The 25,876-nt window shown below is 42.1% G+C and overlaps 2 long non-coding RNA genes across 5 annotated transcripts in view; one reads left to right on the top strand and one right to left on the bottom strand.

Annotated features, from left to right (window-relative positions):
- The window catches only part of LOC132646295 (uncharacterized), a 387,482-nt gene that overhangs the window by 347,661 nt on the left and 13,945 nt on the right, over positions 1 to 25,876 (bottom strand). The window lies entirely within an intron of this gene.
- Positions 8,716 to 18,495, top strand: LOC132646467 (uncharacterized). Of its 2 annotated transcripts, none has more exons than XR_009584757.1 (4): positions 8,716 to 8,854; positions 12,238 to 12,442; positions 15,728 to 15,797; positions 18,388 to 18,495. It is a non-coding gene; the product is annotated as an uncharacterized LOC132646467 (long non-coding RNA). The 2 variants fall into 2 exon arrangements; XR_009584758.1 differs by lacking the exon at positions 8,716 to 8,854 and adding an exon at positions 8,870 to 8,998.

Raw genomic sequence — 25,876 nt, 5'->3', positions numbered from 1 at the left:
CCAGAAGAGCTACAGTAACACTGTACTTAACCCAGTGACCCCATTTACTCAAAAGACACTGATAGTTAAGCCATGACTTCAGGGTGACAGCTGGGCAAGGCCTGGATGAGATGAGATGTGAGCCCTTCCCACTTCTTTGTCTTGTTTATTTTTTTGACTTTTTTTATTTGTTGGGTAGTGGCATGTGTAAGACAATACTAATGTGGAAACAGAGGACGGTGTATGGGGATTGCTTCTCTCTTTTAAGTACGTGGATCTGGGGGTTAAACTCAGGTCCTCAGGGTTGATAGCAGGTACTTTCTGTGCCAGCTACCCATCTCTACTTATTTCTAATTTCAGGTTAAATCCTTTTAACCAATACCTCAAGTAGGAAAATTAAAATCAAGGCAGTAGTTGGCCAACTGCTATATTTGAATTTCATTCCCCAACTAAACTGGCAGCTGCTGCTTTTCACATCACTGTCTCCATCCTTGCAAAGTGGCAACCATATATGGACCCTTTTCCCAACTCCTGGGTCCCTATCCCCTTTTTAGGTCTGAGATTTGGGGATCTGAAGTACTGCTGCCCTGTCTCCTTGAAATCTAGAGATTTCTCATTGACCATACAAGTGGTTGATAAATGTTTACAATGTGCTTCTGGAGAACAAAACATGCATGGTTTAACATTTGAAAACACAGGTAGGATTACTGCTCTCTGGAAGATTTGGGGCCACAGAAACTGTGTAGCCCCACACAAAGGGTGAGACTAACTGCATTTTTCCAACAAACTCTGCTGCCAGTTTCTCTCTAAGTCTTCACATTCAAATATCTAGAAGATATGAGATAAAATAAATGTCACGTAGGCAGCACTCTGGAAAAATACGTACAGTTAAAACGCTAACAAATAAATACTGTTAAAGATAATGAAGTGTCTTTAAGAGCTAAATTTAAAGATTTTAGTGTGTGTGTGTGCTTGTGCTATACATGCACAAATATGTGCCTGCAGAGATTAGATAAGGGCATAGGATCTCCCAGAGCTGGAGTTACAGGCAACCGTGAGCTATCATACATGGATCCTGGGAATCAAACTTCCCCAGTCTTCTGAAAGAAGAGTGAGTGCTTTAGCTGTTGAGCCATGTCTCCAGCTCCAACACCTAAAATTGCCAAAAACATAATGATATTTAGAAACTTAATAGTAACATATCTATTGTGAATAGTAGTTATTACAACTGGGAAATAATTCATGTGTTCCATCCTCTGTGCCCTGACAGGATCTAGCAGCTTCTTCACTAGGCACACAGAAAGACTTGAAATAGCTATAGTGACCACAGTATTAGTGCAAACACCCATGATTCAAAAAAATTTCCCCCATCAGGAGGCAATAGTTGCTTCTTTAAATTCACAAATCAGGAAGTGTAAATTCATGCCAATAAAGCTGCAATGTTTTCCCTGCAGTTCTGCCTGAAGACATGTAGGCATCCATGAACAGGAAACTCAGAGCTGGAGACTCATTTTCCAACATGGAGGACTGAGTGCTACATATCTTCCAAGCTTGTGGGGTGTGAGGAACACTGACAACAGTCCTTTTCTTCCTCAAGAAAATTGACTTAATGTACAATTGACCAATGGGTATGCCATGATTCATGTGTCTCAAAAGTGCTTAAAGGTGGGACACGACTCGTTGAGCAAGATTTCTTGTTTCTGCACTTTATCCTAAGGAGCTGGTAGAATTTAAGAGCTTTAAGCACAGGATGCATGCGCAGGCCCAGCTGTGCACAAAGTAATATGCAGCCAATAAAAGATGATGTGGATACATGATTCTTGACATGGGAAGATGACAGCCACAAAGCAGAAACATCATGGGAAACATAAAAATAATTTCCTATGCATAAATTTGCACAGAGAAAAGCTGCAAGGATACACACTAACTCTCTTAGCAGTGATTTCTAGTGATTTAATGATCATTTTGTATACTAACTTTTTTTCTACAGTGGAGGTATATTTTCGAGCAAATAAATAGATTAAAAGGAAGGAGCTATGACATTACCAGACCCAGTACTTATTTACCTTGCTTGGAAAGAATTCTGCTGGGGAGAATGTATACATACTTATTATACTCTTATTAATTCAGAAACTACATGTCAATCACTCTTCTAGATGTTAACGATGCAAATTTAGACAAGACAGGCAAGACATCTCACTTCACAGAACTTCCTTCCCAATGTAGAAGGCAAATAATTATCAAACAGCAAATGCGTAACCAATAAAATAATAGGCAGGGATAAATGCTTTGAAAAAATATATTAAACAAATGAAGGTGGTGTGGAACGTATGGGGCATGAGAGACTTCTGTAAATTAAGGGAGAGATCTTTCATGGTGGTAAAATTGAAATAGGAAGGCAGCCAGAGACCAGCTTGGAAAGGTCTGGAAGGAAAGAACGTTGCATACACAAGGAAAACAGACTGAAGGCCTTAAAACAAGAAGGAGTTTGACACACTTGTAAAGAAGAATGATAGGTGTATTTGGGATAGAGTGAGGGAGACAGAACTGCTAGGAGATACCACAATGGACAGGAGGCACGTCACACGTGTCTGGAAGCCATCAAAAGTCATTGAAATGCTATCCTAAGCATGTGGTAGATGGAAGTTTTGCACCTTATACCAAAGAACCTCAACTCTGAAGCCTTGAGATGTTACTTACACTGAATTATTTAGATCACGTTGGGCGTGTCTGTAGGGGACTAGTCTCGGTTGATAGTTGATGTTGGGAGACCCACATTGCAGGTAGGATGCACCAGTCCATGGTCCTGGGTGGGAACTGGGTGAGAGTAAAGGCGGCCAGCTAGGTAGTAGCACATAGTTGAGGACATGTTCCCTCACTCCTGGCTCCTGACTACAGGCACGCGATGAGCAGCTGCTTGGGTTCCTGCCTTGGCTTCCCCTCCGCAATGGACCGTGACCTGTAATCGTAAGCCCCATAACCCCCTTTCCCCTGTGTTGCCTTTTGATCAGGTGTTTTGTCACAGCAACAGAAACGAAACTAAGAAACCATGTAAGCCATTGTCCTGTTCTTCACGGCCCATTCACTAGACTGAGTCTCTTTTAGAAAGTTCCATTTATAGGACCGAAACTAAGCTAATATTTTACTTTGAATGAAGTATGAGAACCCAGGTGGAACATTTTTGAATCACAGCACAACACAGAAGCCCTTCAAAGATGGAAGGTAATGAAAGTTCTGGGGAACATGCACCTGCAATGTCTCCTGTCCTTCGATTCTACTAGGAACCATGTTAGGTTGTTACCTAGCAACACACAGCTCATCTCTGGTCGATTTACAGTCATTCCTCATTTGTCCTCATTTGTCTAATCAGATCTGATCATAAACAAAATCTCCCATATCCCACTGACTTCTGTTTGCAATTAGAATCTCTCTCCATCAGGGGAAGGACATTAATAGTCTCACACCTATCATGTGCTGATTGATTTGTGTCTTTCTGTCACTGTCTAATGTAGCCGCCTCCCTACTGTCTCCCGTGACTTTCTTCAGTAAAATTCCATCTTCCCTCATAAGCTGCCATTAATCCAAGTGCCTTTGCAGAGCATCTCCACATTGAGCATGTCACCTGTGAAGATGGTTCACTTTGGCAGAATACTGTCTGTGTTAAACACAGCCTCTTCCACAAGATGACAGCAACTGGCTTTACCAACGTGAGTCCACTCTAGAAGCATTTCTAATTTGTAGTGGTGGTGGGCATAGGTTGTTTACATGTGTTCATTTGTTTAATCTGTCTGACATTCTATTCCCCTTATTTTTTTGGGGGACTTCAACCATAAGCTTTGAGTTTGGATAGCAAATGAACTATGGTAAACATCTTCACCTAGCCACAGGGCTTCACTTAGGATGAACCTGACAGGAGTTGGACTATATTTTGGAAATTGTCTCCTCTTGCTTCTATGGACACAGTCTAATGAGCCATATTTAAATGTGGAGACTAGGAATATAAAAAAGAGGCAGGGGAAGAAGGAATTAGAGAAGAGTTGAACAGTGGAGAGTCTGAGAAAAAAAATGTTGTCTGGATTTGAGACTGTGGCTCCAGCCCCTGGGGGGCCATATGAAAGTAGGTTCTGTATCCACTCCACTACCATTGTAACTAATGCATGTGGCTAGAGACTCGGTGACCACACAGCAAGGGACATACCAATGACTTTCACAGAAAGGGCCATGTGTCTGTCTGTAACAATCACCTCACTTTCCAGGAGTCACAGTAGGTCTATGACTGCATAGCCTCCCCCAAGTCCATAGCAAAGCTGGACCTCAGTCCACAATCTCTTCTTTCATTGAGTTCTCCCTTCCATATTTAATCCACTTATCTGTCTAGGTGAGTGCATTGACCTTATGTGCTGTCATTCCTGTCATCCATCCCACTGCAGGAGTGGATCCTGACCACAAGGTGAGCCCTCATGCTCAATCTTTCCTCTCCCCTCCCACCCTTGGATGGAGCAGCAAGAACAGTCCTGTGCAGACACAGCCCTGGATTGTAAATCTGGAGGAGTCAGCCAATCAAACATGTTTTGCTCACCATTTCATCAAACAGTTTTAGTAGTTACTGAGGAGTTAAATACAGAAGTTAAACAAAAATGAAGGCTGAGATAGTAATTTTTGTGAAATCCATAAAAACAAATGAGTTGCTAGTCCCTTGTATAAAATGTCCTTTTCTAGGTTCAGAGCAGGTGTGAGGACTCTGTTGATTCAGGTGGATTGACATCTGTAACACCTGCCCTGTAAAGGGCTCCACATAATTTCTGTTACCCCCTGACTTTCTCCTACCCCACCTAGGGATACCTGCAACTCATGGTGGTAGGCAGGATATTACAGGGCTCCACTGACCCCAAGATCTAAAAAGACATCACAAGTCATAGCATGAAAGCTAGGGAGGTATGGAGACATCTACCAGCAGGTTTTTAAATGTCAGAGAGAAAGAAGTCACATCCAGACAAATGACAGCACGGGAAAGAAGAGACAGGAAGAAAGGAAAATAGGAAAACTCAGCGGCTCTCACTGCTAGGAGCTCCCATCAGTCACACAAGTGATTCAATGACAGGTCAACAACAGCCACCACATTGCATGAAACACAGACTAGATAGAAGATCTTTTTGGTAATGGAAGGGCACGTTTCTAGTTTCTGACTAATGAAAACTCCATGTTGAGGTGCTAATACACCTGCTACCCTCCTTCCCTCTCTCACTGTGGGCATTGATTTGCCTGGCTTTAATGTGTTAGCCATCCCATAAGCTATATGTGGGTGCTGGAGATGAAAGTATACAGTCAGTGTCATATTCTCATGAAGGACATAGGCAAGAGAGGTCAGGAAGTCCAGCTTGCTCCATTAGCAAAATCTAGAGACAATCTAGGTAAATCACTGATTAATTACTTAAAACCATCAGGATTCCTCAATATAAACTCATGAGGGGTCTCTTGGGGAGGAGGTTGAGGAAGAGAACAAATAACAAAGCCTTGGTCAGGAGAGACATCTTTCAACATGATGGTTTTTGTTCTCCCTGTTCTTTTTGCTTAGAGAGCCTGGATAGACCCATGTCTGAATCTCCATGGAGATATGAAGAGGAAGACTGTGAGCCAGAACTACAAGAAGAACAGAACATTTTGTGAGCCACTAGGCACACTGAGGCTGTATTGCCTGTCTACCTGTGTCACCAAAGCAATGAAGAAGCCACTTCTGTCTAGTCATGGGCTGACTTCTCCAAGAGAAGGCAATGTGCATGTAATTATACTGACTTTAACGATGTATCATAATAGTTTGACACTGATAATAATTAAATAATTTTCAATATCCTTTACATTTTTAATTATTTATTTAATGTAGTTGCTCACTCTTTTCTTGATTTGGGGGAAACTGTTGTGTCCATATCAAGCCTTTGGCTGTAGCTGACACATGGTCCTTATGAATCCTGCCTCCTTTTTCACAAATACGATGAAAGAGATGTAAGCAAGGTGGAATTCAAGATACAGAATTCCTCTACCACCAATAATCCATTTTCTCTGAGGAAGTGTGCAGGAGGATTTTGAGGACTGCAGGATCATTTCTTGAAGCTTTTTTTTTTTTTTGTCTTGTTGACAACGTGAGGACTCTGGACACAATCACTTAAAAGCCATGGCTGGAGGATTTCTTTTTAAATCTTCGTGTTTATGTATGCCTGGGTGTGGTGTGGAGGTCTGTGTCCAGGTGTGTGAGGGTACCTGTGTGCCATGGCATGAGGTGGAGGTCAGAGGGTAGCCTGGGGGTCAGTGCTTCTCTTTGACGTTGTCTCTTGTTTGTCATTCTGTATATAGCAGGCTGATTGGCCTAGGAGCTCTTGGGGATCCTCTTGTATCGAAGTTCACTGGGGTGAGTTCACAGACGTGCCATCCTCCATCCACCTTCAATTCTTATTTGTCAGAAATTGGAATAGATTATTCCTGATGTCTCTGTAGACCTGTTGTAGTTGTTGTTTTGACAGTATCTCCTATAGCTCATACTGGCCTCAAGTTCACTCTATAGCCAAAGATTATCTTAACCTCCTGATCTTCCTGCTTCCATCTCTGGAATGCTGGGATCCCAGCTGTGTGCCACCGCATCCATTTTTGTCCTGCTGAGACTGTGACCCAGGGCTTTGTACATGGAGTCCAATGTTGTGTATGGGTCTGGCCAGTGCAGCTATGAACTCTAACTCTGTCTCACCAGCTGTGGCGGTATTTAGGTTGCCTCACAGCGATCACCTGTCACATAGAGATTTTTGTGAGTCAACCTCATCGAGAGTCATTTTGAAGAGTAAGCAAGATGATGCATAAGGATATTTAACAGCTTTTTAGTTAACATGTATTAGCTATGCATATTAATGGTGAATTGTGGGATATTAACATACATGCATATCAGGTGTGACCAGCCAAGGTCTGAGCAAAGGAACAGACCTAGTCAAGTCTCAGTAAACTTCACTTTCTAATTTATATGGTAGAAATCAACAAATCTTTGCAGACTGAATTTCAAAGCTTCTATAGTCAGGGTGTGCACTCTTTTTACTTTTTGTACATCATCTGCAGGCTTCAGGATTCAGTTAAACAGAGGTCGTACTAGGTGCTTAATATGTGGGATGCAGGTAGGCAGCAGGAGCCCTGTCCATGGGGTCATAAGTTGAAGAGATAAATCATAAAAATAGCAAGAAAATGGAACCAGCTTAGATTTCCACCAAAAGAAGAATGGCTAATGGAAGTGTGGCATATAGGCACACTAGAATTTTACTCATCTATAAAGAAACATTAAATCATGAAATTTGCATGAAAATAAATGTACCTGTAAAACATAATATCAAGTAAGGTTGCTAAATCACAGAAAGGCAAAACTCACCTTTTTTCCTCATGTGCATATCTGGGCCTATGACATATACACATATGTATGTATTGTATGACTGTGAATTAAGTCTAAGAGTCTGGGAAAGGAGATCGAAACAAAGTAATGCTAGATGAGGAGGAAGGTTGGGGATGAACACAATGAGCTTAGGACCGGGAAAGACAAAGAATCTGGCTGGGATGTTAGAAGCTGGGAACAGAGAATGCAGGGGGTAAGAGAGATGAGAAAAGGAAAACTACACACTTCATCTGAAAATGCCATAATGGATCTAATACAGTATATGATGATTAATAAAAGATACAAACTCAGTGATTAAGAATGAGTTCTGCTCTTAGAGAGGACCCATGTTCAGGAAGTCCACAACTGCCCATAATTCCAGCTCTAGGAGATATTGTCTCTGAGGGCACTTCACTCACATTCACAGACACACACACACAATTAAAAATAATTCCTAAAATAATAAGTAAAGCAATATTAAAACCTAACACCTCTAATCCAAAGCAGACTGTTATACACCTGTTCGTTAAAAAGGAGAAGAGGTCCTATTTCATGGCAGAGCTTGATTCCAGCTGGGGTTCTACAAGACCGTTTCCTGAAGCAAACAAGAAATTGGAGCAGGAGGTTTGTCAGGTCTACCCAGGTTCCAAGAACAGTCCAGTCTTCATTTCTCGAGTTGGTCATTTCTACCAGTAAATGGTCAACTCAGAGACATAAAATTGTTACAAACTGGTAGACACCTTGACTCACAGGATTCCTGCGAAAGGTGATCTGAATAGGTCCCAGTGGTGAAGTGGCATGGAGGAACCAAATTCAACCCTGGCCCCCAGCTCCCTCCTGAGAGAGGGACATTTGTGAGAGTTTCTTGCCTCGTGGTCACGTAGGGTGCAATTACTCAAGAAAACCATTTCCAAGAGGATCTTTACTCCCTTGTGCTTTCTTTTTGGGGTCCACTAATTCCACTCTTGCATTATCTGAGGCAAATTGTTTTTCTTGGGAAGTAACCACACATTTCTATTCCTACTGGAAAAATATAAGATACTTGGAAGAGATTTCTCATAAAACAAACAAACAAACAAAACAGTTATCAATTCATACATACAACTTCCAGGAGAAGGTCCAAGGAGACTGTGTGTGTATCTAGGGCTCTGACACACTTAACTAACAAAACAAACTGGTGTTCCCCCAGTTTGGAAGGAAGCATTAACATATCCTTCAAAGGAAGCATTAACATATCCTTCCATTGACAACTCATCCACACTTCCTCCTGCTCCCAGGCTGGGAGTATAAATGGGCAAGAAAAGGTGCTTTAAAAGGGATGTAGATTTTTAGAAATGTCCTGATATTTTTGGATGATGGTGTTGTACTTAAGTAGTGAGATGCCTTCACTCATCTGGCAAGGTTATGGACAAAGGAATGCTGTCTGGTACATCCTACCCCTGGATGTCTGGTGAAGCCTGAGAGAAGCATCTCAGGGTATGTGAAAACACAGGGTCTCTTATCAGATATTTATTTGATTAACTTCTTATTTCTTTTAAATATATCCAAAAATAGCTACTCTTCTGGGCTGGAACTGGTCGAAACAACTTGGAAGATACCTGGAAACAGTGAAGTAAGCAGGTGAAATAATAACAATTATTATTATATGATATAATTACAATTATAAAATAATAATTAATAATAATAAAACAGTTGAACATGAAATAATATGGTTTACAACATAATAGAGCATACATGGGCAGAGGTAATGTGGGATAGAAATGAGTAAATGCAGCAGTTAAGCAAAGCATTGTTTTGCACTTTTATTGATGTTGTAGCTTTCCTGTACATTCTGCAGAAAGAGGGAAGGTGTGATGGCTATTCTTGTAGTCAAGTGGACTTACATCTGGAATTAACTAACACCCAATCCACTTGTGAGGGTTTTTTGGTTATTTTTCTTAATTGAATCATTTTTTAAAGTAGGAAGACCCACTTCTAATCTGGATCTTTAAGGTGGGAATATCCACCTTTAATCTGGGTCACACTTTCTTCTGGCTGCCTATATAAAGCACATAAAAGAGGGAAGGTTGTCCTCTCTTTGCCTGCTTGCTTTCATTCATTCTGGCAAATCCAATTCCTTCATAGGATTAGAGACTAGTTTCTTGGGGATTCCAACATATACTGAAGACCAGCTGAGATGTCCAGCCTCTTGGACTGATCAACTACTGAATTCTCGGATGTCAGAATCATGAACTGCAATCCGTTAGGTGAAACATACCATTCAAATGTAAAATCCAACCCTGGGGACTGCATGCCAATGGTGAAAACACAGGCAGGGAGATGGGGGTGCTGAGGAATAGCTCATGTGAAACCACTCAGAAAGACTGAACATGACTGGAATGTGACAAGCACACTGAAGGAGATGGGTATTTGGAATGCCCATTGGGCATGATGGAAGGTTAAAACAGAGAACAGAGGTGCTGTTGTATGGTCTGGTCTTCCTTGGAGCATCAGCCATTGATGCTTAGGAGCATGTGTCACACACATGCTCAGACACATACTCCAAAGGTTCTGGTTACAGACCTGTTCTGTGGATCAGTGAAAGCCTATGTCTCAGAAGGTGGCACACATAGATACTCAATCGTGGCCAGTCCATACTGGGAAGTGCTGAAAGTTATCAAACATAGGTCAGAATTTGAAGGCTTAGCATGAACAGAAATGTGTAAAACATCAAATCCATCCTAATAATACATACTGAAAAAAATTTTGGACCCCTGTTAAATAAAACAAATTATTAAAGCTGCTCTTAGGAACCCAGCTGCACTTTCTTTCAAACAGGTGAGTTAACCTGCTCAGAGAGTAACAGTAGAGATGGGAAATGCTCTTTCTCACTTGGTGGAACTTGGAGCATAGAACCTATAGAGGCTCTGTGGAGTGCAATGGTCCAAGGAGAGGGCTTACAACTCGCCTCTTCTCAACACCAGAGGCACACAGAACAGAACACAGAAACTGCAAAGACCAGAGGCCCTTATTTGCTTTCCCCTCACAGTGCCAAGTGGGGACTGTTAGAATGTGACAATCAAAGACCTTTGTCTTCAACCCAATCCAGATGTGCCAGCAATTAGCTGTTACTTCTTACTTTGTATCACCGAATCTCCACTCTTGTGATAGTCCCCCGTGATGTCTTCCCTTTTGTCTGTATCCTGATCCTAAGTCTTAAGCTTGCCGTGCGTCTCTTCACTCAGTCCAAATGAGGAATTCTCTGTCCACCTCTCTTACTAATCCCCTCTTACTTCCACATCTCCTCCTGTTACTCTTTCTTAATTAGAGACTTCCATAGCTTTGACAGTCTCTAAACTCCATGGACCTAATGGTATCCCACACTTCTCCTGCCACTTAGTTTACACATATGTATTATTTTTCTTTTTCAAAGTCCATCTTATCTTTAATCTCACCCACCCTACTCCCTCCCAATGTAATCTCACTAACAGGTGAATAGGCTCCATACTATCTTTGATTATTTCTCTTCTAGCAGTTACTGAAGTCAATGGGGTCACTGTTGTTAATGCACTAGTACAACATTTGCATAACGGCACTATCCAACATCTGTTCTTGTGGTTAATATTCTGTTCCGAGAATAATACAAAGTCCACACCAGGCACCCTGGACTCCTGGAGAGAGGAACTATTTTTCTGGACTATGCGCCTCAACTCTGTCATATCCAAGTCTCACCAGTATTTTCAATACTGCAACTGAAAGGAAATAGCTGATAAAATAAAGTCAGAAACAACAAAATAACCAGTGCGGAAATAACCAACTCAGTGTCATCAACAACACCAAGCCCCTAGCTTTTCCAGTAATTATGGTAATGATGCCGATTGAGAGTGAGTTAGCTGAAAATCCAGGCAGAGAACTCAGAAGGGTGATTATGAGAATGTTCAAATAAACTAAAGAGGAAGATAAACCCAAAGAGCTGAATAAAGTGAGGAAGGTGATGTGAGGTGAGATGTGACATAGGAATTCAATGCAGAGAAATACTGAAGAAACCGGCCTGAGATGCTGGGAACTCGAAACATCAAAAGTTCTGAGTACAATCTCAGAAAGAGAATGGATTAAGCACAGGGCAGAGTATCAAGCCTGAAGACAAGGAGGAGGGGAAGGAGAAGTCAGAAAGGGACAAAGACTAACTAATAAGAAGGAGCATGGGAGAATTATAAGAGAACCGCGCCATCTACAAAGGCAAATCTGTGGGTTACAGGTATAGAAGAGTGAAGAGAATCTCACTCTATAGGCACAGAAAACATCTTCAGGTCAATCATAAGAGAAACTTTCCCCGAGCTGGGAAAAGCCAATCCAGATACAACAGACATTTAGGACACCAAAGGCTCAAGCCCCAAAAGAACCTTCCCTCCTCACATCACAGATAAAACACTAAGCCTACAGGAGAAAGAACGTGCATAAAGAGCAACAGGAGAGAAAGAGCAAGCCAGGCCCAGCGCAACAACAGCAGATGACCCAGCTGAAACTTGAACAGCCAGGAGGCCTTGGAATGATGCATTCACAAGTTCAGAAAGACAATGACTTCCAGCACAGATTCCTATACGATTTAAAGTCAGACTAAATTGCATTAGATTTTTGCCCTCATGGCCTCAGTGTCGGCTTCACTCAGCATTAGTTACTCTTCCCATTAAGGTGACAAAACACCTCACAAAGGCAGCTGAAGGATAAAAAAAGAAAGAGAAAAAGAAAGAAAAGAAAACGATGGTTTTAGTTCACAGTTTAAGGCTGCAGCCCATCAAAACTGTTGGCTTCGCATGCACACTCAGAAACCAGAGAGGGATGGATCAGCTGCTCAGTCCCATGTCTCCTTTCCATTCTAGCCAGGGCCCTAGCCGATGGAGCAGAGCAGCCTGCATTCAGGGAGAGCTTTCCCACCTGCTACCCCCACCCAGGTAAAACCTCACACACAGGCCCAGAGAATTGTTGGATGATTTTGCATCAGAGCGAGTTGACAATCAAGATAACCGTCACGTCACTGTCATCTTCACCTCTCAGTGGAATTCTAGCTGTTTACTTTGTCCTCAGGTAAGCATTGGCGACATCTCTCAAAGGGGGTGTGAAATTTCTACTGATATAGCCGGGGAATTATTGGTGTACTGAACCATTTGTGTGAGGTTGGGTGTGTGAGTCCATCTCCCCACAGCAAAGTTGCACAATGGCTTAAATCAGGGCTGAGGATGTGTGTCAGGCACTCATTGTTTGCCTGGGATGCATAAACCCGGTATACAGGAGATAAGGGTTCGTATTCATGGTGTCCCAATGAGTTTGAAGCCAGCCTGGACTACCCTTTCTCTAAACTAACAATGGATGAAGGGCAAAGCCCCACTCAGACAGCAGAAGCCTGACAGATAGGACGTGCTTTCAACTGTCCTCTCTGAGAAACTCTTTCAGTGTGAGCCCTGTATATAACCTAATTTAAGCCACAGTACAAGCCCACAGTGACCCAGTTTCCCCACAGCTGCACAGCAGACCTCCCTCTTCTGAATGGCCAGACCCTAAGTCTGTTCATTTCTTAGCAATCACAGTCCCACACAAGGGTTTCTTAGCTTCTGTGGGAATTGTAAAGGTCCTGCATGAAAATTCTGCATCAGTCAAACAGCACTAAGAATATATGTCCCAAAGTAGATGATAAATGAAAGGCAGTTGAGCTGATAGTGACAGCAATCATTTATTAAAGTTCTATCGGTCCCAGCCACTGCACAAAGCTTAAGCTTTTCACATACACATTAATTTATTCTTAAGTGGAAAAGCAGATATTCATCTTACTCATTTTATACACAGACAGCAAGTCCTTCAGGGATTAACTACCCATGATCACACCATCTTCAGTGGAAGAACCTGAACTTGAGCTCTGGCTGGCTCAGGCTGGCTTGCTCCAGAGCTCACGATCTGAACCACTGTGCCAGAAAGATAAGCGGACAGTGGTCAGACAAACGGAAGGATGAGTGAAATGAGTGATGGACAGAAGCCCGATGTCTGTGTCCTTAGACGCTAAGTTCAAGATCAGCTTTCAAACTCAGCTTTCCTCCCAGCATCCAATGGGGGAGTTCACCAGGAAATGGAGGAGGCACATTTCACCATTTTAAAGATTCATAATGAGCTAAAAAGGCCAAGTCAAAACCAATTTATTATTCACCAACATCTCAGGTCCTTGCCTGTTTTGTTCTCCTGAATAAAACATACCTTCCTTCTCAAGTGCAGGGGCTGCCAGACGCTGGGAAGAAAGAGGGAGCCAGCAATATATATTTACATAATTAGGAAGAAGAGAGACACATCCAAGTGGGTTTTCTTTGGAACGCTTATGTTTGTCTGAGTCTCTGGCTAAAGATAATGTTTACCTAGTGTCCAAATCATGGATCTCTTTCACTCAACAAAAGAAACTCCAGTCCATGAATGAGATCTGGATTTTTCATCCGATCAACATCAGCCCAAGAGATGATGAATCCACACAACCCCATGGCTCTGAAGGTGACAGTGATTATGGTTTATCACCCAGGCTGATGCATAGAACTTGGGTCTTTGTGCAGACAAGCAGGCATTTTAAAGTTGCAAACCCCACTGGATTTGCAATGAATAAACTGCCATTACCATGCATAGATTGTGCTTTTAAAATCCACGGCAGTGGCATTGTGGCTGTATACATTACACACACACAAATAACATGTCCCTGGGAAAAGAAATCTCATGTGGCTTCTATTTAACTTTAAAACTGTGTTTTACTAATGCATTTTCAGGGAAAGAGTGTGTTTCAGAATCAATGACCTCGCTCCCACTAACAGAATGGAATCCTGGCTGCTGCGTGCTTTCTCTTCCCTGCCCCCAGAGCATTTTGCAACAGAGGGCCCTTTTTATTCATAATGTCATATTTTAATCCAATCAATGCACATTAGCCATGAAGTAATGTAAATGCCATTGTATTCTTTCCTGAAACCATTCTTTTAATTTGTGGAAGCCCAACACCTCACAATCTTTCCACCTCAAATTAATAAGTATCGGACAGCTTTTCTATATCCTTTTCCATCCTCGGTAGACTTTTATTGAACAAATCTGTGCTAGGACGCTCCAGGGCAGTGCAGGACCGAATTTTCTTAAATCTCCATAATTGTTGGCAAAGATCAGATCTTTCCACCATGATTCTTTGTTTCCTTTTACTTTCAGGTGGCCATGTTCTCCACCCCTCACCCTCCACAACCAATATCTTTCTTCATGCTGTTTCTTCTGCTTTGCCTTTCCTCTATATATGACCCACCTCTGTTTGAAAAGTCAATTAAGCACTCCTCCTTTAGGAAGCCTTCCTTGATTTTACCTTCATCCTGTCCAGTCAGGAAGGACTCCTTTGCTCTCTAAGTGTTCAGAGTGTTACCGATGCGCTTGTCTTGAGTTCTGTAAGCAGTTCTTCAATTCTAGTTTATTTGTGTCTCTATATTTTTTTTCCATGTGTAGTACATAAGAAACTAGGTTATAAAGACAGCAAAATGGCATCTATGTTTGTCCTGTATCAGTACAACATCTGCTTAAAGGTGCTAAAAATGTCTGCAAAGATATCAGGAAAGAAGGAATTAAGAGAGAAAAAGAAAGAAGCAGAGGAAGAAAGGGAAGGGAGAGAAAGATGAAAAACAGACCACAGACTCAGATTTCTCTCCATTTTATTTTCCAGGACATTGTTATCATCATCATCATTATTAATAGTTTGTTCTTTGCTTTGGCCAAGGTCTTTGTCTCCTTTTAGGTCCCCATTTGTGTGTATTGAGTGACTTTCCGAGAAGATGTAAACAGATATCTATTCATGCCAGATAGGACATCAGCAACCAACTAAAAATACAGGTCCTTCCATATCCAGCATGGAAGCTCAGCAGGACTGGTGAATCAATGAGTTTTTGTTCATTGTCCAGCCCAGCATGGACAACGACTCACGGAAGTCACATCCCTAGAGCTCCCTACAGTTGGCACATCCAGGCAACAGGTTTTTCTTCATCAATGACTTACTGCCTGTACAACCTTAGGGAGGGCCCCCAAGAATCTTCTGAACTTCAGGAATTCCTAGACCTTGTGTTGACTAGGCCATATGTTTCTTGAACATACTGAGTCATATAAGGCCTCCCTTTTCCCTCCTCCCACCTGAACAGAATATCTTATAATGGAAGAAATGGCTACCCAACACTACATTGATTCCATGCTGATTCTTAGCTTCTCCAAGCCCTCTTAACTTTTGGACTGACAGTTGAGTCACACCAAAGACACTTATGCACAAATTGGCCTTCGGCTCTTACTCTCCAAACTAGCCATGTCTGTCTGTCATTCTCTCCACAGCTCTCCATGCTCCAGTGCCACTGGATGAAACCATGTGACAGTGCCACCAGAAGCCAAGTATTAGGACAAGGTAATTGTCTCCTCTAAGTGGGGTTCTTTCAAACCATGATTCTATACACTGCCCGTGAGGTAATGACAAAAATATGCACTCAAGGTCTTCATTCATTTCCTAAGAATAATGGTCACTTTCCAGAAAAGGGGAAGCAATGCTGTTCCTTCAAGTTTTATGAAGACCTGGCTTCAAGACCCTGTTCCATTGCTTACCAGCCCTTCCAGCATGATGACCTGGTTCTCCCCCTTTTCTGGCTTACCTGAGACCATCAGTGACCATCTGAATCAGGAAGTGATTGAAAGGCAATGAATGCTGAAAGACCACTGACCCTCGTGTGTGTGTGTGTGTGTGTGTGTGTGTGTGTGTGTGTGTGTGTGTGGATGGGGGGAGTATATCTTCCCTCTAGACACAGAGATGTGATGGCTCAATTTATTGACAACCTGACTAGACTTAGAATCTCCATGGCAACACACTTCTGGGTGTATCTATGAGTATGTCTCCAGAGTGGTTTAAGGAGGGAGGACCTGCCTTGAATATTGGCAGCACCAACCCAAGGGCTGGGGTCCGAACTGAATAGAAAGGAGATGTTTGGTCGTGTCACCAAGAGAAACAATGCAGGTTGTGACCACAGTCAGTGACACAGGCTCCTCACTGCTATTGCCACCATTTTCAACACCACTCTCATCTACTGTGCATTCCATGTATTCCATACTGCACTTGTTTATTACACCCTGGCCACAATTTCAGTTTTGAAGGATCCAAAGGGAGATGATAATGGTGTAATGGCATGAGGCCTGAAATTAGTGTTCAATACAATCTAAAGTGGTAGTGGTGACATTCAGTAAAATTGGAAGGCCTCCAACTGCCTAATCACAACCTCCCCTCCCCCAGAAAATGTCCTCTAGACCAAGAGACCTGCTCAAGAAAAGAAGACCGGGCTTTCCTGAAGCAGATCCCTAGTGCAATGCTCCCTATTTGCCCTGGCCCACAGAGCCATTCCAGCAAGTCAATCACAGCCTCTTTAGTACATCAGGAGACCACACCCACTTATTACCATAGAGCCTGTGTCTTGCAGCTTCTGGTTGGTGAAAAGGCTCTGGAGTTTGATCTTCAGATTCTGAACAGTGTCTTTCTCCAAGCTGGAACTGTATCCGACCAGTACTGTCTGTTGACCTCAACCAGCCAGCGGCAGGCATCACGTATGCATCTTAGGGTAGTATGTGAGCCCTCACCCATGGGGCAAGAGAGAGGCATAATAATACCCCAGGTATGGCCCCTGGTCCTGCTCTTCAGTCTAAAGGAGAAAATGTTGGGGTAAATGGGCTGAGAGGTGAAGGTGGAGGTAGCATATTCTATGTATGCAGAGAGAGAAGAGCTTCAGGAATCAAAAACGCTGGAGTGTCTTTTAGGCCCACAACCCTCATTAGCAGGTACATCATCACTTAAGCCGCCAACCCACAGCTCATGCCTGGATCTCACCCAGTGATCACTGCTCTACCAATTCCATATTTAAGTCTGTTGTTGGTGCCTGAGGTAGGGCTCTGGGGACAGAATACCTTAAGCCTGGCTGCACTCTGTATTTATTTATCTCCACTGTTCCAGAGCCCCTCTCAAACCACTCTCTTTTCACACTCCACTGTGGAGCATATCTCTGCTATAAGAGAGGAGCTTGCCAACCTCACTTGTCTTCTGCTTGATCGAGCTCTGCAGAAAGAGTACTCAGTTCTTCTGTAGAGTTTAGCTGAGCCTATCAACCACCCATCCAAGACGAGAACTTTGTCAAAGGCAAAAATAGGATGTGTTACTACAGCTCCTTCTAGGAAATTATTTACTATTTCTCTCCAATCTCTTCCTCCTTCTGCCCATCTACCTGCCTTTATTGCTTTCCTCTTTCCTCCCTGCCTGACTTCTTTCTCCACATTCTATACATACATTCATACACACACACACACACACACACACACACACACACACACGTATGATATGAATGTACATTATATTTAGTACCTATTTTAAATCAATAACAGCATTTACTATTTGAATGCCTACTGGGCCCCATGCACAGTGGTAAGGATGTTAAATCCATTATCTTGTTTAAATCTTGTTTAATATTCCCACCGCCCTTCTAGGTATAGAGTTTTCCCAATGAGAAACTAGGCTGGTGAATACTGAGTCATTGATCCAAGGCACAGAGCCGCTACACACAAAATTAAGTATTTGATTTGGGATTAGGTTTTGTTGACTCTAAATCCCTGTTCAGAACCCCGCCTTGCTAGTCTGGTGCATGTGTATTTTCCCCAGGTGAGGCAAAGAGGCCAAGCCAGCTGGTCACAAGTTTGAAACCCAAAGTACCTGATGAAATCCCCCCAGCCTGACAGATGTGAGCCAGTCCTTCAAAAACAATGGTTAATAACAATCACCACAGATTTCTGTTTGCCTGAACAGAACCTTGTTTTGTATTCTTTCAAGCCAGATTACAAGTTTATTTGCAGGCCCTGCCCAAGAGGAGTGACCTAAGTAGAAGAAACAAGATTTGAGGCTGGTGGCCTGCTGTTAAGTGTCTTCTGAAACATCTGCAACTTGCCTTCCATTCTCTGTACCTCCGCAGGTTGGTGCCTAAACAGACAGAATTCATCTTTCTTCTGTGAACATCACAAAGAAGCATTAGCTTAAATAAGCCTTAAAACACAAAAGAAAACAGCTTGTGTTTTCTCAGGTGAGGCTTAGAAAAGTCGAATGGATTGGGGGATGATTTCCCAGGGACTCAATTATCATAAATCCAGACAGATGATGATGGTAGAAAAAGCCACCTGGAAAACCAGGCATACGGAGATGGAAACGGGCTACTAGAAATATCTCTGTGTCCTGAACTGTCTTGGGCCCAGCTTTAAAATCTTTCCCTTTTGTGATGTTAAAAAGACGTCAGCAAATACTCCATCAAAATGGTCCAGAGATGCTTCAACACCTAAGAGTGGGATTGAATCCCATCCTCTTCTGAGCATTTTGATCAGGCAAAGAAGTTTATTTTAGGCAATCATGTTTTCTGGAAGTAGTCCAAGAACAGAAAGCCTTGACTGCTGGTAGGACTTTGAACCCAGAGATACTGCAACTGGGTGCCTGCCCCTGTGTTGGCTGCCCAGCTTTCCAGGAAAGAAGGGCTATCTGGGAAATAGATACCAGAATCTCTAATAGATGAAATGTGAATGCAACGTCAGCTTTAATAAAGCAGCTAAGCTTTAGCCAGAAGGTGACTTAATTGAGAAATCTCGGCTAGGAGAGATCATTATTTCTTTAATCAATTTCTCGTTAAACCACCAAATGCTGGAATCCAAAGAAATAAGAGAGTGCCAACATAAGATCACAGCCAGGGTCTTCTGAGCTCTTCTGCTGGCAGGGTGACCACAGTGGCCTCACCAGTGACCACAGGTGATGCATGAAGCCTTTCTATTCATGTAGAAAGACTGGTTGTATTCCTTTCCTTTAGAGTCTAACACATGGCTGAATGCCCAGGAGTGGTTCTGGGTTTAACACCCATTGGTGTAATTTAACATTTATTTATTTACGATCATATATGTGCCCTGAGATATCAGATTATACCATATGACCATAAAGCTAGAGAGAAGCAGAGGTGCCAGGCATCAGTTTCTCGGGCAGAGCTAGCCTGGTAACAGCAGTGGTCTTTTTTCTCTGCTGTTGAGAAAACATCACAGAAAGTCTTGAACTGTCTATGACCATAGTCTACAAGCCTTAGAAGAGAGGGGGCTGAACAGCTCCTGCTAAACAGTGTTTATATGAAGCTTGTTTGCTTGCTTATTTATTTATTTATTTATTTATTTATTTAAGTAGGCTCTCACCTTGTGACTAAGATTGGCCTGGATTTGCTTATGTAGCCCAAGCTAGCCTCAAACTAACAAGTCTTCCTGCCTCAGCCTTCCCTCAGCTGTGAAAGAAAGACATTTTAAGAGTTAAATGAAGGAAGGCATGTCTGGTAGCACGGCACAGTCAGATCATGAAATCTTATGACTAATAGTGACTCCTGAAGTTACCCACTCTAATGACCCCTTCTTTGACAGCTTTAGAAAAGCATGCCACCACTGAGCTACAACCCAGCCAAAAGTACCCTTCTTGATGCTACTTAAAATGGTGATTTTTCACTACCCACTCTGTGTCAGGAGATACTTGTTTTTGATCCACATTTATACTCATAAATTACTGGCTTCATTTCCATGGAGTCAGATCCTAGTGGAGTCTTCTAAGGGTATCTAGCTTTTCTCATGAATCTATACAAAATAGATAGTTTCAAGTTCTCTTCCAGATGATAACTGTCTTGAAGCTCACTTCTGTGATGCCTATACCTTGTGTGTCTCCTCTAAGGTAGGACAAGGTTGGCTTTTTATCCAACAGAATGCCTTAAGGATGACAGAACATTATTGCAGTGGCAAAATCACTGATGCTTCTATCTTCTTGTGGACAGCACAGAATGCCATCTTGTAAGAAAGCCCAGTATGCTCCTTGCTGAGTGTCCCTGCCAGTGGCCACACAAGTGAACTCTTTTGGAAGGGGATTGTCAGTTGTCAGCCAAGACTTCATTCACACGGTCTCACCTGGAGCCACCATTTTGCCTACAGATTCACAAAAGACCCTGAGTCAGAAACCGCAAGTTAGGAGCCCAAGATTTGAAAGGTATATCAAATCTTGACTCTTTCAAGCCTCTGAATTTCATGATAATTTGTTAAATAAAATAGATCTCCAGAACGTAGTTTTGGGGACATTTATTTTTGAGTGGGGAGGGACAGATTCATGTGGAGGTCAGAGAACAACTTTGAATATTGTCCCTCAGATGATGCTAACCATTTTGTTTTGTCGAGAGAGGATCTCTCACTGGCCTGGAATTTATTAATTCTACTAGACTGGTTGAACAGTGAACTTCAAGGATCCTCCTGCTTTTGTTTCCTTGAAGCTGAGATTACCATAATGCATCATTATGTCTATCTTTCTATGAGTGTTCCTGGGTTTTCATGCTCACCTGGCAAACATTTGTCTACCGAGATCACTTCCTGGTTTGCTTTTCATTTTTTGTTTTGTTATTGTTATTAATTTGTCTTAGTTTTGTTTCCTGTTGTTAAGATAAAAACACCATGACAACAGCAACTGAAGAGAAAAGAGAGTAATTTTGTAATTACAGGAAAATAAAGGTGTCAGGATTTTGAGGCAGCTGGTCACTTTATATCTGAGATCAGAGGAACAGAGTGCCTGAATACAAGCATGTGAATATTCAGCCTGCTTTCTCTGCTCTTATACAGTCCAGGACTCCAGCCCAGGGAATGGTGCTACCCATAGTAGATGGGCCATATACAATCAAGATAATCTCCTACAAGCATGCCCGCAGGTCAATATAATTTGTACAATTTACATTGAGACTCCCTTCTGAGGTGAGTTCAGACTGTGTCCAGCTGACAGATGAAAAACTAACCATCATACTACTGATAAGCAATTCTCCATGTCAGTCTAATGAACAGTCTACTTTACTTTTTCTCTTCCTTTGTGTGGCCTGGGCTTCTACTTTTCTTGTCCCATTCTGGGACCTTTCCTGCCTGTCAATGGCCTTTGTAGTGTCAATCTAAATTAGCCAAATCTCCTCTGAAAATAACAGAAATTCAAAAAGACATTCTGCACAAAGCAGGGACTATGATTTCTCATACGACTGAATTCCGGAGGAGAGGACTGGTCTTAGAGATCGCTAAAACCAGAATTTTAAATGATTCCTAGCTCATATTCTGCTCCTCCAGCCCCCATCTTCCTCCCTCCAACTATCTCCCTCCCTACTCCCTTTCCTCTTCCAAGGCATTTTCTAAGCATCTATTTCCAGTTTATAATTAATTTTATATAGTTTTCATACCCAGAACTGTGTATCTAGGTACCAAGAATGTTGAAAATCTCAGGAAAGAATCATGTCCCTTTCCCCAAAACCCTCTAACATGAATCCTTTGTCATGCCCATGTGGGTTGTGTATGTGTCTCCCCGTGAATAGAGACTCATGGAGTAAAAGCTTATAAGTGTTGCTAGAAGTAACAATAAAATGAAGGTGTCTTACGGCAATAACTAAGTTCAGCTGTCTTTAATGGCTATTATGACCTCCTAGTACCCAGATTCATGCTACTTGGATAGAGATTATTTCAGGTCATTAGCTCAGTCCACATTATGGAATAGATGTAAAAAGTTGATAAAGTATATGCTCTCTAGGACAAAGGGGATACACAACAGCATGGCTAGAGGTAGAAAGAAAATCCATTCTTGATTGAGCATTTGTTCTAGGACAAATAGACACATGCTTAGGGCCATGGCTTCATAACTACAAAGTTGTGGCATGGTAGGTCATATTGCTCTTCAAAGCCATTTAGGACCTTCACCTCAACTTAGTGTAAAACACAAACTATTTCTTTTATTTGGTGCAGAACACCATACTTGCAGTCAACCACATGCCAGCAGCTTCCTGGTTAGCAAGTATCATGAGACATGGTACAGTACAGTATGGTGACTGGAGAGACAGGTATGGAAGCCAGCCTGGGTTCAAATCTTTGATCTGCTACTTATAATACATAATTTGGAACGAGTTCCTCAACCTTTTCCCATGGCAACTGTTTCTCATCTTAGATATTTTTTCTAAGCTTTATTTTATGTGCTTTGAAGTTTGACTGCATGTATGTTTGTATGAGAGTGTTAGATCCCCTGGAACTGGAGATACAGAGAGTGGTAAGCTGCCGTGTGGGTGTTGTGGATTGAACCTGGGTTTTCTGAAGAGTTTCTAGTGCTTTTAGCCACTGAGCCATCTCTCCAGCCCCTCATCATAGAATTTAAGTAACAATGATGCTCTCACTATAAGGGTGCTATAAATCAAATGAATTAATACTTACGAAAATGCTCCCAAACTCTGAGCATATGATAACTACCACATAGATAGCAATAATTATCATTGTTATTGTCAGTGTCATTTTGCTGGAAAAGGAATGGGAGTTGTTTATGTAAATCTATCATCATAAAACTTATCTACACCCTCACAGGAAAATGCCACCTGCTCAAATATCATCTACCCCGGATATAGAGGAAGAAGATAATTTAAAAGTCATCCTCAGCATCCAGCGGACTTGCTCATGTTCTCTAGGAGGAGCGTGATAAAACAAGTGAGTAAGAGAGCGTTTGTAGGACACTTTGGCTGGAAATAGAGACTTCTTAGAAGGCCTCAACATCTCTCTCACCATGTGCTGAAGTCTGTGCTGATGGCATACGGATCCGTCTTCAAATAATACATGGGCAAATATATCCCAAAGTGCTTCTAGGAGAAATGAGCATTCATCTGTGGTTTGTTGGCTTTCCAAATGCAGAAGCAGAGATTTAAACCATATTTAGGTCCCAACATATCCATCTTAAAAGCCAATCTTTTCTAATGCCCATTTTTATCCAAGTACAGTGCATAATTAAATGCTAGCAGGGAGAGCACTGCATTTAGAAACGAACAAGGCGGGATCATCGGCCATAGCTATTTATATATGCCTTAGCTCAAATATCTCAGTTTGTGCATGCTCAATACCGACATTGCTTGGTTTTAAAATTCCTTTTAAAAAGTATGTATTTCGTTTAGAAGGCCGTGTCTGTTGGGCAGTTATATCCAATAATCACATAGCTTTAAAAATTGCATGATGCATGAAGAGCACTCAGCACATCCAACCTGAAGAATTTTTTATTAGCTGCTTTTTAAAAATGCCTATCCCAGGTCATAGGCAGACCAGAACCTGTAAGTCACATGCAAGCAATACCCTGGAGTCATCATAAGCACTTCATTGTCACATGAAAGCAGTGTTATGGGGACACCATGACCATTTCCTGTACGTTACACAGGAGCACCTCCCTGGGGCCATCATGAACACTTCCTGTAAGTCACCTGCAAGCACTGTCCTGGAGCCATTACGGCCAGTTCCTGGCAAGACCAGATGGAATATAGCAGTGTTTCCACATGAATCCACACAGACACACCAAATCAATGAAAATTAGCATCAGAGTGGTTTCCTCTACCCTAGGACACTTCATTTTCATCTTTATCTCATTACATCATTCAACCCAGTTATAGATGATCTGAACCAGGTTTGCTCATCTCTGCAGTGTGCAGATGACTCATCCATGACGTATCAGTCTATCTCAGGGAATGCGCTCCCGGACCTGGCCAGCCTTCAGCCCCATTACACAAAATGCCTTTTCAATGACACATAATTCACTCAGTACACAAGATACGCTTTTAAAGTGAGCAATGCGGTGAATATTGCTATGTCCTCAGAGTGGTTCACTGCATCTGGCTTCTCTTTCTTATCATTGTGTTCTCAAAACTCACATTGTGACATGTGTCAAGACTTCTTTCCTTTGGTGGGTATGGATGATATCTGATTGCACGAGATAGCACATTTCTCTTCTCTATTAAGGAGCTGATGGACATTGCACTGATGTATGGCTGGCTATGACACATCACAGCAGTAGTGGCATTATCACCACTCCTAGTCGAATACTTGTTTCTTTGCTTTTTCTTGCTGCCATTGTCTTGTTTTGCTTGCTTGTTTGTTTTGAGACACATACTTGCTAAGTAGCCTAGGTTGGCCTCCAGTTCTATATCATCCCACCTCATCTACTCCAATTCTGAGATTACAACCATGTGCTACCACACCGCCTTTTTTTTTTTTTTTTTTAATCTAATGCTTTTGAATGCTGTCTGTTTCCTTCCCTGCTGGCTGCACTGTCGATTGAACTCAAGGCTTCACATGTGCTAGGTCAGTGCTCTGCCACTGAGTTACATACCTACTCTATAATGAATTTATTTAACAGAAAGGACCTGGGTGTGTATCCCAGGCTAGCTTTGAGCTCATGTCATCGCCCAAGCTGACCCCAAACTCTCAGTGACCATCCTGCCTTAGACTTGTGAGTGCTGGATTGATAAACGTGAGCCAGCACACGTGGCCCTACAAGTGTTCTATGGTATAATTTCAGTTCTCTTGGGAATGTGCCTAGAAGGGATTATTCCATCGCAGAGTAGCTCAGTGCTTAAAGTCTTGATTAACTTCCAACCTGCTTTACAAGTGACTGCTGCTTTATGATCAGGACAGCAGTGCACAGGGGGCCCCCACTGCTCCGTATCACTCCTTTCCTCACTCACACTGCTCCTGTCTTTCTGGGCCTGAGCACGCTCACCTTAGTCTCATCGCATCATGATTTTGATTGTGTTTCCCTAATAGCTAATAGTGTCATCTTCTGGACATGGCATGCCTACTCACACAGATCTATAACTTCTACTTCATACGGTGATTTTTTTTTTATTTTTTAAAATCAGAGATGGCAGAACTAACTGTCACAAGTATCATGGGCCACGTGTTCTCCATGTGGACGCAAGGATATTCCTGTTACTCGTGGTAGTCTTTCAGTCAGAAAGGCCCAAGCTAGGGTTTCTTGCAGAGATGGTCTAGAGTGTTGTGTATTCTGTGGCTGCATCTAGGGATGCTTTCACTTCTCCTTCATTTCTGAAGAACGGGTTTGGGGAATGTAACTTCTTGGTTGAGAGATTGTTCTGTCAAGACTTTGAGCACAGTGTTCCACTGTCTCCTGAGTACTATGGCAGCTCTTGAGGAATCAGTTGTTAGTCCTTGTAGTCTTATTGCAGAGCCATGGTATACACTGAGCCACCTACATCATGACTCTTTGTTTGACGTATTTTTACTCTGGCTTTAAATTGTTTAGCCATGTTATCACTTCCTTGAACATACTTAAATATCTAAAGTCCAGAAGTGCAGTGTCTGGGCTCCCTCTCAGGCACGCCTTTTCTTCTTCTTACACATATGAGCCATACTTTCTTGTTTCTATGTGTCTCTTGCAATCCTTTGTGGAAAAAAAACCACACATTTTACACAATAAAAATTAGTAAATACAGAAATTGATTTTCCCTTCCCCAGGGTTTCTTGGTTTCATTATAATTAATGGTGTTGTCTATTATATTTTGTGAATGAATTTTTTAGTCTGTAATCTCATTTTTAGTTTGTGTGCCCACTAAAGTAGCAGTGCAA

This window comes from Meriones unguiculatus, chromosome 11 (genome assembly GCF_030254825.1).
Source record: "Meriones unguiculatus strain TT.TT164.6M chromosome 11, Bangor_MerUng_6.1, whole genome shotgun sequence".
NCBI classification, from domain to species: Eukaryota; Metazoa; Chordata; class Mammalia; order Rodentia; family Muridae; genus Meriones; species Meriones unguiculatus.
This window is presented reverse-complemented; position numbering and strand designations above follow the sequence as displayed.